Raw genomic sequence first — 12625 nt, 5'->3', positions numbered from 1 at the left:
TAAAATGGGACCACGAGCAGAGGTTTGAGATGCACTGATTTGCCACAACCAAAATTTCATTAGGTATAATAAAAGATGGGTTTCACCATTAAATAGATTAGTCAATCTTAGTAATTCCAATTTAAGTCAGATCAATATTTGATGAACTAAACACGATATAAAAACTGAAGAAGAGGGCAATGTCCCAGCCAGTAAAACAGTAACATTCACATGTGCTTAAAAAACACAGTAAGCGTAATCTTTTCTTAATATCATGCTTCCTGCCCTATATCATAAGGCCACTCTTCAGATTTAAACCATTTAGTGAAAAATCTCGACCTCACCTGGAATATATCCTGATCTTCCCATTGTTAACTGCAGATTCCTTTAGATCATGACGCGTGGGAAACATTTTTCAATGAACTCCACCTTTACAAAAGTGGAGAATATCATGTTGGGCTCACCAAGATGTTACACCACTTTGTTTTTCTAACTCATTACTTTAAACATCAGGATAAAGATACATGTAGTTGTAACAATACAGAATCAAGTCTTTAATGAAACATCATACTCATAATCTAATATGTTCACAGGTCTAAATGTGCCGTGCACCACACTTCTGTATGTGTGCTCAGGTACAGCACGCTTCATAATTCCAGTATGAGTATAGCATATAATGGTTCACATATAATTCATATAAATTCAATCTTTGATCACTACATTCCATGCATACTATTACTAAATCATAATCGATCAAAGATACATACAAGTGATGTCAGAATAACAGCATTGAGCCTGAAAAATGCACTTAGCTCTTGTCAATCTCCTCTAACCATTGTTACCATGGTTATACTGTCCTCTTAAACTCCATGGTTATGTTGCCGTCACAAACTCATTCAATCATTTTATTACTATAAACATACGTGACCTGATTAATATCTTTCAAACCATCAGGGACATGGATGAGTGAAGTTTGCAGTCCATTAGCTTCTTTGTCTGTGAAGGCATCCTTGGCTTAGGCCCACTTACACAATTCATCTTCTGCTCAGCAGGAAGCTGTTTTAACTCATTGTGTGCTGATCTCACACTCAGCCCAGGATATCAAGGTACTTAGTGAATTCTCATTCCTACAAGAAGCTTCCCTATGTTGTAAGGTGCCAATGACTGCATGCACGTCACTTTGTGGATGCCACATGTCAACGCTTCCCTATACTGGAATCAAAAGGAATTTCACTCCCTCAATGTTCAACTGGTGTGTGACCTTTGATAGAAAATCATGCAGTATCATAGCAGCAGTAGTAATGCCTCCCATTGGACCCATCATGCTAAGCAAATGGATGGTAGGTATACAACAAGGACTATTTACTGAAGACATGGCGAATTCTGCTGGACATATGTGCAGCAGACATACAATGAAAGCCATGCTGCCACACAAAATGCGATAGAGCAGAACATTGGCTTGATGAAACAATGCTTTTGCTGCATGGGTCACACTGTGGGAGCCCTGAAAACACTTCAGGGAGGTTGTTAAGTATTGATGGTGGTCTGCATGCTGCACAACCTTGCTATAATGAGAAGTCAGCCTTGCCAGCAGCTACAAGGTGAGCAGGTGAGGAGGAAGAAGTGAGGTGGCAATTTGGACAGTTCCTTAACGACCATCTATGAGGAAATCATTGAGTATGATACCAGTAACCTCAACCCTAATTCTTCATTCACCAATAGTCTCACACCTTACTTTCCCTCCATTGCTTACAATCACAGTGCCCGCTTGGGCACAATGCAAAAATAAAGGGGGGGTTGATCTTGTCAGATGGCCAACGGGAATCCTGATGCCCCACTGACTTGGGTGTCAACCAAAAATCCGGATTCTTGCATGGCTATTGGGATTGACCACCCGATTGGGTTCCCACCCATAGCAGCGGGCAACCTGATTATTATACAAAACCCACTAATTGTAATACAATTAGCAGCAGGCTTAATGGCCCATTCACCTCCACCTTCCCCTCTCACCATTCACTTGCCTCTCCAGGAGGAAATGCATCAGGTAGGCTTTGGTGCTGGTCATGACCAGTGTGGCCCAGGCATGCTGGACCTCGAGGAGGTTCAAGGAGCTAGGTCCAGTGATCATTTGCCCGTCTGCCACTACCAGACTGCAGAGGAAGGATCCGCTAGGGGTCCTGGGCATTGGATGGGTTCAGGCTGGGGCAAGGGGTTGACCTCACCCTTTCCCTTCGGGATGGGAGTCTTGTGGATAGACTGCCCCTTCGAGCCCTGCCAAACCTGAAGATCATCCCTGGCAGCAATGTTTACAAAGACTCTTAAGCCGGATTGACAGCTGTGTTTTTTTCAAAGGGAATATGGTTTCACTTCCTCTTTTGCAGACCACTTAAACCTTTTGAAGAAACCACATCTGTCAATCAGGCTTAGAGTTATCATAAACATTGTGTTAGGAACCATGGGGATACTTAACATACTTAAGCATTCAAATGTGAAGGGAAAGATAAATAAACAGAGTTGACAGGAGGCTGAATAGAAATCCATTGAACTGTCAATCAAAGCCTATTTCAAAGCACTATGAAATTGAAAGAGATTAAATGTTTTCAATTTAATAGAGAGGGTTTCAAAGGTTTCAGCTTTCGAGGGAGATTAAGAGACTTCAAATAAAAGCTCTATGAATACATTGGGCATGAGCGAACAGCTGTGGAGAAGGGAACATGTCCATCCCATGAAATTGATATCTCCTTTCTGTCAGAGGACTTCAAAGGGGCCTACTCACACCTGCAGCTTCTGACAAAGAGAAAGGGAAATCCTTACTGCAGAATGGAGTGCTGCTGTGATTTAAAACCCTGCCAGATGTCTGGGGAGCATGGAGGTTAAAGTGACCAGGCCCCTTCAAATTTTCACAGTTGACAGGCAGGAAGGAAGATGTTAATCAGAGAGCTGCCTGAAATCACCATGCCAGGGATCATCTTCAGGTCTGCCAGGGTTTGAAGGGGCAGTCCAGCTACGAGATTCTCATCCCAAGAGAGGGACATTCTATGCAGATGAACCTTTCCTCTGCAGCCTGGCAGCAGCAGTGGGCACATGGGCACGGGACTTCAGTACGTAAGGTGCCAGGCCAGGGTGTCCATGCCAGGGCGCGTGGTCTGATTGTGGGCCTGTGGGGTCTGAGGATGGAGGTGGCTGAATAAAGGGCTGAGGGGGGAGTGCGCTGTAGCGGTCTGAGGGAGGGGGGGGGTCCTGGGGGGGTTGGGTCTGGTCATCATCATGCCCATGTGGTGTGGGGACAGGGCTTGACTTGTTATTTAATTAGTGGGGGAAGGGGGGAAGGATGTCCCTCTTTGCTGAGGAGTTGGTGGTGCTCCCCTGGTCAGCAGGGTGGTGTGGCACCATTTTGGTTTTTCGGAGGGAGGGGGACCTGTCTGCGAATGCAGAGATCGGGGTGCCCTTTATAAAGGGTCCTTGATCTCTGAACGACAGGGCTGGCCAGCCTGAATCACAGGGTGCATATATTTGCACCAATCAGGTGAGTGAATCCCACCTGACAGATGCTGCAAGCGTGAAACCCTCCCATTTTCATGCCAGCAGAAGCGCGTAGTTTGAAAGTGGATGAATTGTAGCCAAAAACCACAATTAAATAAGCATTCCAAGCCATGTTTAAAAATGAAATCAGTCATGATTAAGGTCAATTAATCACCTTTGTAAATCCCGTTAGTTCCTGCTCTTGCCTGTCCTAGTACTCCTATTTGTGATACTCCAGTGATGTAGCATGGCTGATGAAAGGCTTTCAATAGAGGAGAATGCAGATGGTCCTGGAGGATGCCCTCAAGCAACCCTGGGCCTAGAAAGCCTGGCTGCAAGACAGTATTATCATAACATGAGCAGCAGCAGTCTGGGCTGGCTGACAGGGAACTTCGAGGAATCAGTAGAGTGGCAGGGGAGGGAGGCTGAACATTGTCTTGGTAGTACTGGTAACACTATCACTCTTTTGGGATGATGCCTCAACAATCCTACTAACCTTAGAGGACAGCTCACTGGGCTGTTGTGAAAACCACAAGCCCCTTTACAAATTGTAATTCTCAACCATGATGGCAGCAGTTTGAGCCTTCACTGCGGCATACAAAAGGTGGACGCTGTTTGTGCTGTTGTGCTGTAAATGAAATCTGCAGATTGGCCATCAGATGGTACATCATGATTGGATATGCAAGTGTCCAAATGCCTCACATATACCGCAAAGGATGAACTCCAAGCTTTGTGTAGAGGCCTGTGCTAAGTTGGTGCTGGGCTCTCCCATTTTTCTTGACTTTCACTGCTGGCTTTTTGACAGATTTCCCAATGCAGCAAACATTTAGTTGTGCCTATCCATCAACATTCTGCAGTAATCTGCCCCACCAAATGCTAATTTGAATCCTTTGCAGTATAGTGTGTGTTAACTTGCCTTCTAGTGAGCTAGTACCTGTATTGTCCTCGTCACCTGTAGTGCTGGAGTGTGAAATATACTGAGCTGCTTGTCAACCATCCTTTGCTGTTCCTCCACAGCGTGGCCTGTTTGCACTTCCTGGGTCTCTTAAAGGAGAAAAGATCAAGGGTAATATTGTGGCAAGGAGAGGGGACTGAAGGTAAAAGTAAGATGTACCTGTAAATCAGAAGAGATTGTGGAATGTAAAAAGAGGATTAAGTATGAGGATACTTTCCTCTTCAATCATGCAGCCCCACCACAGACCGCAGCTTCGCAATCATAATAATGCCATCTTCTTCATAGGGTTAAAGGATGCAGAGGTGCCTGCCCCACTCTGGTTAGCTCCTGCTGCCTCCCATTGTATGTAATCTTGTCCTACAAGAGCGAAAGGAGTGTTTCAGTGAGTGTGGTGCAATCTGTTTGGATTATATGGCTGTCATTAGATGAATAGTTGACAGTGTATGCAAGCTGCGAGATGTTGATGGTCTGCAACCATGCTAAGTGTTTGAGGATGCAGTGAAGCATATGAATATCAGGTATCAGTCCTGATGGATAAAGATTGTTGGTAGGTGAATGATGGGGGTTTGGTGAATTGAGCAATTGCTGAAGGTAGCAGTACAGTAGATAGGACATGGCATTTGAATTTGCATTCACTGAACCTAACCATTCATGTGAGGTAATGGAACTTATTGCAGAACTACATCAGGTCCATAGGACGTGAATCTTGGTACTGATCTCCGACGCTATCTGCTTCTCATGCCTTCATAGCATGTGTCTGGAGTGCCACCTGGCCCCCTGTATATACTGGACATCTTTCCTCCTTCCCACCTCTTCCAGTGCAGCATCGGAAAACCTTGGAGCCCACTCTCCCCATGTTGTATCACTATTCAATGTTTCCCAGGTCAGATTCACTTCTTCTACATCTGCATCTGTTCCCTCTTAATGGGGGAAGACCAGCTTTAAGAAGTGCAGGCTAGCTTTAAATGTAGCTAGCCACCCACGAAATTGGCTCTCTGCTGATAAGTCCTGCCAATGAACAGCATGGTTAGTACTGTTGGATGCTGAAATCGTTGAAATCAGTCTGAAATTGGCATGCTGCCTGTGTTGCAATCATTAGGCCCAGGTTAATTATGATTCATGCATTTTTGGGTGCAATCAAATTTAGCCCCAATCTCTGACTGAGATTTTTGCCAGTGCTCATAATATGATATGTCTTTGGTTGGCTTAAATTCAATTTTGTCTGTTTATAGTCTCATGAAGCACAATGGGACTATAAACATTAACTGTGCAGGAAAGTACACGTTTTGTTATTGTAGTTGAGTGTTTTAATTACCCCAATTGCAGGTGTAAGCCCAGTTTCATTCCCTTGGGGCAGTCCTGATAATCTTGAGGAAAGAGGACAGAAACTTTATGTACCTAACTTCAGTTTCCTTTTCCTCTCCATAGTACCTGGCAATGGAAAGCTACATGGATGAATATTGTGGCTCATATGTTTATGTGAATTCTAACAACACACCCAATATGGTTGAAAAAAATGGAGATCCATTTCCTATTGGTGGTCAGAGTTTTTAAGAAAAGGATAAAAGTTCTTGGCTATAGAAAATAAAGCTTCATGGACTTGGTGTATGCCATGGTTGATTGCTCTGGCATATATTATCAAGGGAATCCTGAAAGAAGACAGTGATGTAGAAGCTCAAGGCATTAGTGACTTTCAGTGCCATTAGCAGAACCATCTGACTCATAAGGAAGGTTTGGCAGTCTGGTTGCAGATGATGGCAAAGTTCCATGCTATTTTTCTGGTGAAATGTAATTTGCAAAGACATATCTCCTCTGACATATAAGTAACTGCGGTAGTCTCTACACTCACCCCTTCTACTGAACCTTTTCTAATGCAGGTGCATGGGCTTCTGCTGATGCTTGAACCACTTCTCCAGTTCCTTGAGAGCAAGAGGATTTCTCAAAGTAATGTCCATCTTATGCAGGTTGCAGGCATTGTCAATGAGTAAAGAGAAATAGAAACGTTAGAATAGGGAGAATAGGGGAGGTTGCATGAAGCGAGTATGAGAACAGCTGCATTTCTATGAACTCAGGCACTACTCAGTTTGAAATCCTTTCATTTATCACACTTACAGAGCTCATACTTACCTAACCTGGGAGTGAGAACTCCATATTATGTCCCTCACATGTATCCACATTATACTGCATCTGCCATGCATTTTTCACTCACTCAGCTTGCCCAAATCACATTGAAGCATCTCTGTATCCTCCTCACAGCTCACCCTCCCCACCCCACCCCCCAGCTTTCTTTCATCTGCTCTTGAATAGGCTTTCGATCCGGCACCCTTGAAAGCATTACAGTTGATGACTGTTGATATTACTAATGTCATTGATGAGAAACTCAGTCTATTAGCACAAAGTATCAGTGCACATACAATAGAACTGCAGAATACTGGCAAAAGGCTTGATGAAGCGAAGGAGAGAATTGTTACTGTCGGAAATAAAACTTCCTCAGTTGAGGCCTGCTTGCAATCTTTGGAAAAGCAGCCGCGTGGTATATCAGAATTTCTTGACAATCTGAAGAACTGAGGCCAGAGGAAAAATGTCTGGATTATCGGTTTGCCAGAAAGAGCTGAGGGTAAGCTTCCAGTTATATTCTTTGAGAGCTGGCTGCCATGTTTCCTTAATTTATAAACAAAAGCTGGGCATATCAAGTTAGCAAGGGCACATCGTGTCCTGTTTCTGAGGCCTAGGGACAATCAAAGACCCCGGCCCATAATTATGTGCTTTCAAAACTTCAAGGATCGCCAAAGAGTATTGGAGGCAGCTAGACATAACGGGGCCTTACTCTATGATGGAGCGAAGGTCTCTTTCTTTCAAGATTTCTCAGTGGCAATGCAACAGAGGCACAAGGGCTTCCATGACGTTAGAAGATGATTGAAAGCCATTGGAGTGTAATATGCCTTACTGTGTCATGGTACACTGAGGGTGACATTCACCAATTCTATAAAGGCATTTGACAATCTGGCTAAAGCCATGGCTTCTGTGAGCTCTGTGGAAAGCAATAATTTGGAGTAGCAGACTGTGGTTCACTGTAAAATCCAGACTCTAACCCTTGTCATTATGACTCCTTTCCGATTCTGTGTTGGTATTTATCATTCTGTCAAGGGTGATCTAGTAATTGAGCACCACATCCTTAAGATTTGCAGGGACTTCCCTTCGTTTTTAATGGAGAATGTTCCTCAGCATGCACCTTCCAGTTAAGGAGTACGCTGTACAGATTCTACAATACTGGGCTGTGTAAAAATATCTTTCTTCCTTTCTTTTCATTTGTACGCTTATAATAGTGGTATATGTTTTATAGTCTTCTTTACTCTGATCATGATAAACATGGATAGCGCCACTGCTAGGAGGTGGGCTTAAGTCTTAATAGGAGGGGATAGAATGCTGAAGGGGTGATGTGATGACTGCTTGGTAATTATGGAAGATTTGGAGGTATAGCTCTACAAGGTCTCTCATTTGGTGAGGAAAACCCCATTTAAACCAATAGGTTTCTCATTTTTTTAATTTAAAGAATTGTTAATTGGTATCTGCACATGTACAATGCTTTCCATAGACTATGTAGCACTGCCTCTAATATACTATATGTGAGGTTTTGTGCCACTTTGCTATGTTTCCATGGCTTTGTCCTCTTTTCCCCCATTCTGTTACTTGTCCTCTATTTTTGTATATGTGGAAAGACTGGGTAAACTGAACAAACTGAACTCAATGTGTTGGTTTCCTCATGTCTTTTTCCATATTTATATATGGACAAATTATCAAGCTGTATTGTACCAGTTTTGAGGGTGCATTGCGTTATTTGTAACAAGGGAGAAACTCTAATAAAAATATATTAAAAAAAGGAAAAAACAAAGATAAAAGTAACTTAAAGTACAATGCAAAAAGTTACACCTAACCATCTATTGCAACCCAAGTAATACAAAAATAGCCAAGATAATCTTATGGAGTCAAGAAGCACAACTATAAGAAGCTTTTCTTGGTGCTATTCTGCTGGGAGGTGCTCAAACTACTGATGGAAATGAGTGGGATTTGCAGGACAGATTAGAACTCCCCACAAATACATAATGTTACATAAAATAATGAGAATTGCACCTTGAAGCAAAATTGCACACAGTTCTCCAGGTCTCACCATTGCAGTAAAACGTCCTCACTCTTGTATTAGCATCCTTTCTCTATAATGGCTAACATACCATTTTTTCCAATTGCTTGCTGTGTGGCACAATGGCAAAATGGTTAGCACTGCTGCCTCACAGCATCAGGGACCCGGGTTTGATTCCTGTCATGGGTCACTGTCTGTGTGGTGTTTGCACATCCTCCCCGTGTCTGCGTGGATTTCCTCCAGGTGCTTCAGTTTCCTCCCACAGTCCAAAGATGTGCGGGTTAGGTGGATTGGCCATGCTAAATTGCCCCTTAGTGTCAGGCGGACTAGTTAGGGTAAATGCATGGGGTTATGTGAATAGGGCCTGGGTGGGATTATGGTCAGTGCTGACTCAATGGGCCGAATGGCCTCCTTCAGCACTGTGGGATTCTATGATACCTACATGTTAATGTTTTGTGATTTGTACACAAATCCGTCTGAAGACAGACACTTACTAATTGTCAAGAGCTCATTTTTGTAACATGTTATTGTTATTCAAGCTTTATTATGGCTATCTCTTTCTATCATTTACAGTAACATATTGTATACCACTTATTAATCAGGTAGCTTATTTACAGACTTCTTGCCATTAGCAATCAAACAGCATGTAACAGGCTGGTATTGAATTAAATTGGCAGCTCTCCTTCCTCAGTTGATGGAGATCTGTTATTATATCAGTGAAACCTTTTATGAATCACCGATAATGTGAACATAATCACAGAACACTTCTTCTGTCAGTAGTTCTGTTGGCAGCAATTTTTGTCGGATCAGTTTCCACACTGGTAAACCACGTCTGAGGAAATAGACTTGCTGAAGAAACAGGTGCCATTTTTATCATTAGTCTAAATCCATTGTACAAATAACTGTCAGAGCCTAACAACTGCACTTTCTGAACTTCTTGGCACAAACACTGACAAATAGTGATGTAATCTGAATATACTAAGCACATTTGCCAAGTCAAACCTTTCAACACTTGCTTCGCTGAACATTCAGGTTTAAAAGCTATGCTAGTAAAATTATAAAGGCCACTTTTTGAAATGGAAATCATTTCTGATGAAGCTCCTCAATAAATTTGATTTTCTCATATCCAGCAAATAAATTTGATGCTGAAAAACTAGCAACTGGATCCAAAATCATTGATCAATTTGAGAAAACAGTACCAAAACAGCTCTTATCAAAGTCACAAATGACATCATATGTGACTGTGACAAAAGTAAAATTTCACTCCTTGTCCTGCATGCAGGCTTGTCATGGCTCACCACACCATCCTTCTCCAATGCCTCTCCATTGTCATCCAGCTAGATGGGACTGCTCTCATGTGGTTCCATTCTGATCTATCCGATGATAGTCACTTGTAATGATTTATTTTTCTACTCATGCATCGTGATCTCTGTTGGCCCCCCTCCATCCACATGCTGCCCCTTAGTGACATCATCCAAAGGCACTGTCATAATTTTCACACGTACACTGGCAACAGCTCGTCTGCCTTGTTACCTCTATACTTGACTATTCCAACACACTCCTGACTGGCCTCACACGTTCTATCCTCTGTAACCTTGAGATTGCCCAGAATGTTGTGCCCATGTCTTTCACTTATTCGTGTGTGCTCTGCCCAAAGGCAGATCCTTGGCTCATTGCCTGCTGTTTATCTGCCAGTTTTCTTTTTAGTGTTGATTTGCCATTGCCTTCTACTCTCAAGGGCAGGACAAGGAGGCAAATCCAAATCTATCGCAGCCAGAACAGAAATCAAACCTGTGGTGTTGGCTTTTTTCTGAACCATACATTAGTCATCTAACCAACTGAGTTAACTTGCTGAACTCACAGCAGACCCCATTCCCCTATCAAAACTATGCTTGCTGACTTACATTGGCTTCTGGTCAAGCAACGTGTTGATTTTAAAATTCTCATCCTTGTTTTTAAATCCCTTCATGGCCTCTCCCCTCCCTACCTCTGTGATTTCATCCAATCCTACAGCCCTCAGAGGTAACTGCACTCATCTAATTCTGGCCTCTTGAGTAATCCATTTTTAATTGTCCCACTGTTGGTGACCGTGCCTTCAATCTAGGCCTTAAGATCTGTGCTGAAAACCTCCAACTCCTCCATGCTTGGATTCTCTGGTGCTACTGCAGTGAATGGAGTTTTGGCTGAGCGCCAAATTTTCCATTCTTGCTGGCAGCCGAGCAGCCATCGATGGGATCAGAGAATCCTGCCCCTGGAATACTTTCTCTTCACCTCTCTGCCTCTTTACCGCACTTTCCTCCTTTAAGACACTCCATGGAAGCTACTTCTCTAACCAAGCTTTCGGTCATCTGACTAATTGGGTGTAATTTTGTACATCACCCTCTTTGGCAGGTGGGTGTGGGGAAGGGATGTGTGTAAAGTTGGGTGCCATGGCAGGAGCCATGTTAACTACCTGCCACTGTCTGGAGGCACGATGGTCCAATTGAGGCCAATTATTTGCTATTTCAGAGCCTCCAAGCAGAAAACAACATTGACAGACCTGTAATGATAATTTCAGATGCTTTTTCTACATAATCTCAAAACCTTCCTGATGAATGGAAATTGTATACTTTGTGGACATGCATTATTGGCACTAGCTCACCAAATATTTAAGGAGGTCACCTTGTGATAGAAGAGGATAGAAGAAAATACTCTCAGGATATTATTTAGATCAATCAATAGGTCTTCAACTTTATTATTTGGTTTGGTAAAGAGGATTTCAGTTTGATTGCTTGAAAATAAAGAACTATGCATTACTGTATATTTTATGGATCAATCAAAATATGACTGAGGGAGTCTGGATAAATCAACATTGCTATATGGCAAAGATTGTAATGTGACCATTGTTGCCACAAGTGTAAAGTGCCCTGCATAATTATTTTCAATAGAATTTTTCTGAGCATTCTAGCCTTTGGCTAAAAATAGTGCATCCTATACATATACCTGACATGTTACACAGCAAACATTCCAGGATCAACATTTCATGTGTAATAATGGGTCAAGAGCACTGCAAGTTAACAGCCATGAAAAATAATAACTCGGCGCTTCTAATAGTTGGGTTACTCATTTTACCAATCACCTTTTAAAACTATCATAAATGACTGAGGAGAATAAATATAACAGGTATAAACTCCATGATCAATTTAACTCTAACATGATTCTATGTAATATAATTGATAGTCACATGAGTTCTTACTTTGTATCCTTGACAGTATATGCAAAAATCCTTAAAGTGCATATGTGCACATACACAAATGAATAAGATACATATCTTTGTGCAGCTATGAGATAACACCCAAGTGCCATAAAGGACCAAAGCCTTCACCTTCAAAAGCTTCACCCAAGTGGGCAAGTTACTTTTTAAATGTATCAGAGGAATTTTCCAGCCCTCTCATCAGTTGAATGTTCTAACCCCTTCCACTGGCAGGATTTTCCAGCCCCTTCCACTGGTGGGATTTTCCAGCCCCTCTCACCAGTGGTATTTTCCAGCCTCTCCCACTGGTGACATTTTCCAGTGCAACTAGAGTCAACGGACTTTTGAAAGACTTGCCGCATTTTCTGGCCCTGGCCCCTCCATGATGGGACCATAATATTCCACCCAATGAGAGCGAACTAAAGCCGTGCAGACTGTGCATTTTACATCCATGTCTGTATCTTTTCCACCTCCGCATTTTGCTCTCACATTTTTTTCAAGTATTTCACAACCCAGAATGTAGACAAGGTATTAAAATGAATTACATGTTAACTAGAGGTGTCAAATCTGCTACTCTTAATGAAGTGCTGGCAATTTTCCACATTTTTCTTGTTTCTTCCACCTTTTATCTGATGAACTTACTGACTCACGTTGAAGGAATATTCACATGCTCATCAGCAATCATCTGGGAGAGAAACTTTCAATGAGTTATCGTTGTGAATGGGAGTACCGTTAGGGTACTCAAAATGATGTTTGAGAGTTTAGACCAGAGCTCCTAATTTACAGAAAGGCATGGTGC

Source organism: Mustelus asterias, chromosome 15 (assembly GCF_964213995.1).
Source record: "Mustelus asterias chromosome 15, sMusAst1.hap1.1, whole genome shotgun sequence".
Classification (NCBI taxonomy): domain Eukaryota; kingdom Metazoa; phylum Chordata; class Chondrichthyes; order Carcharhiniformes; family Triakidae; genus Mustelus; species Mustelus asterias.
The sequence above is the reverse complement of the archived record's forward strand: the minus strand, read 5'-3'. Positions refer to the sequence as shown.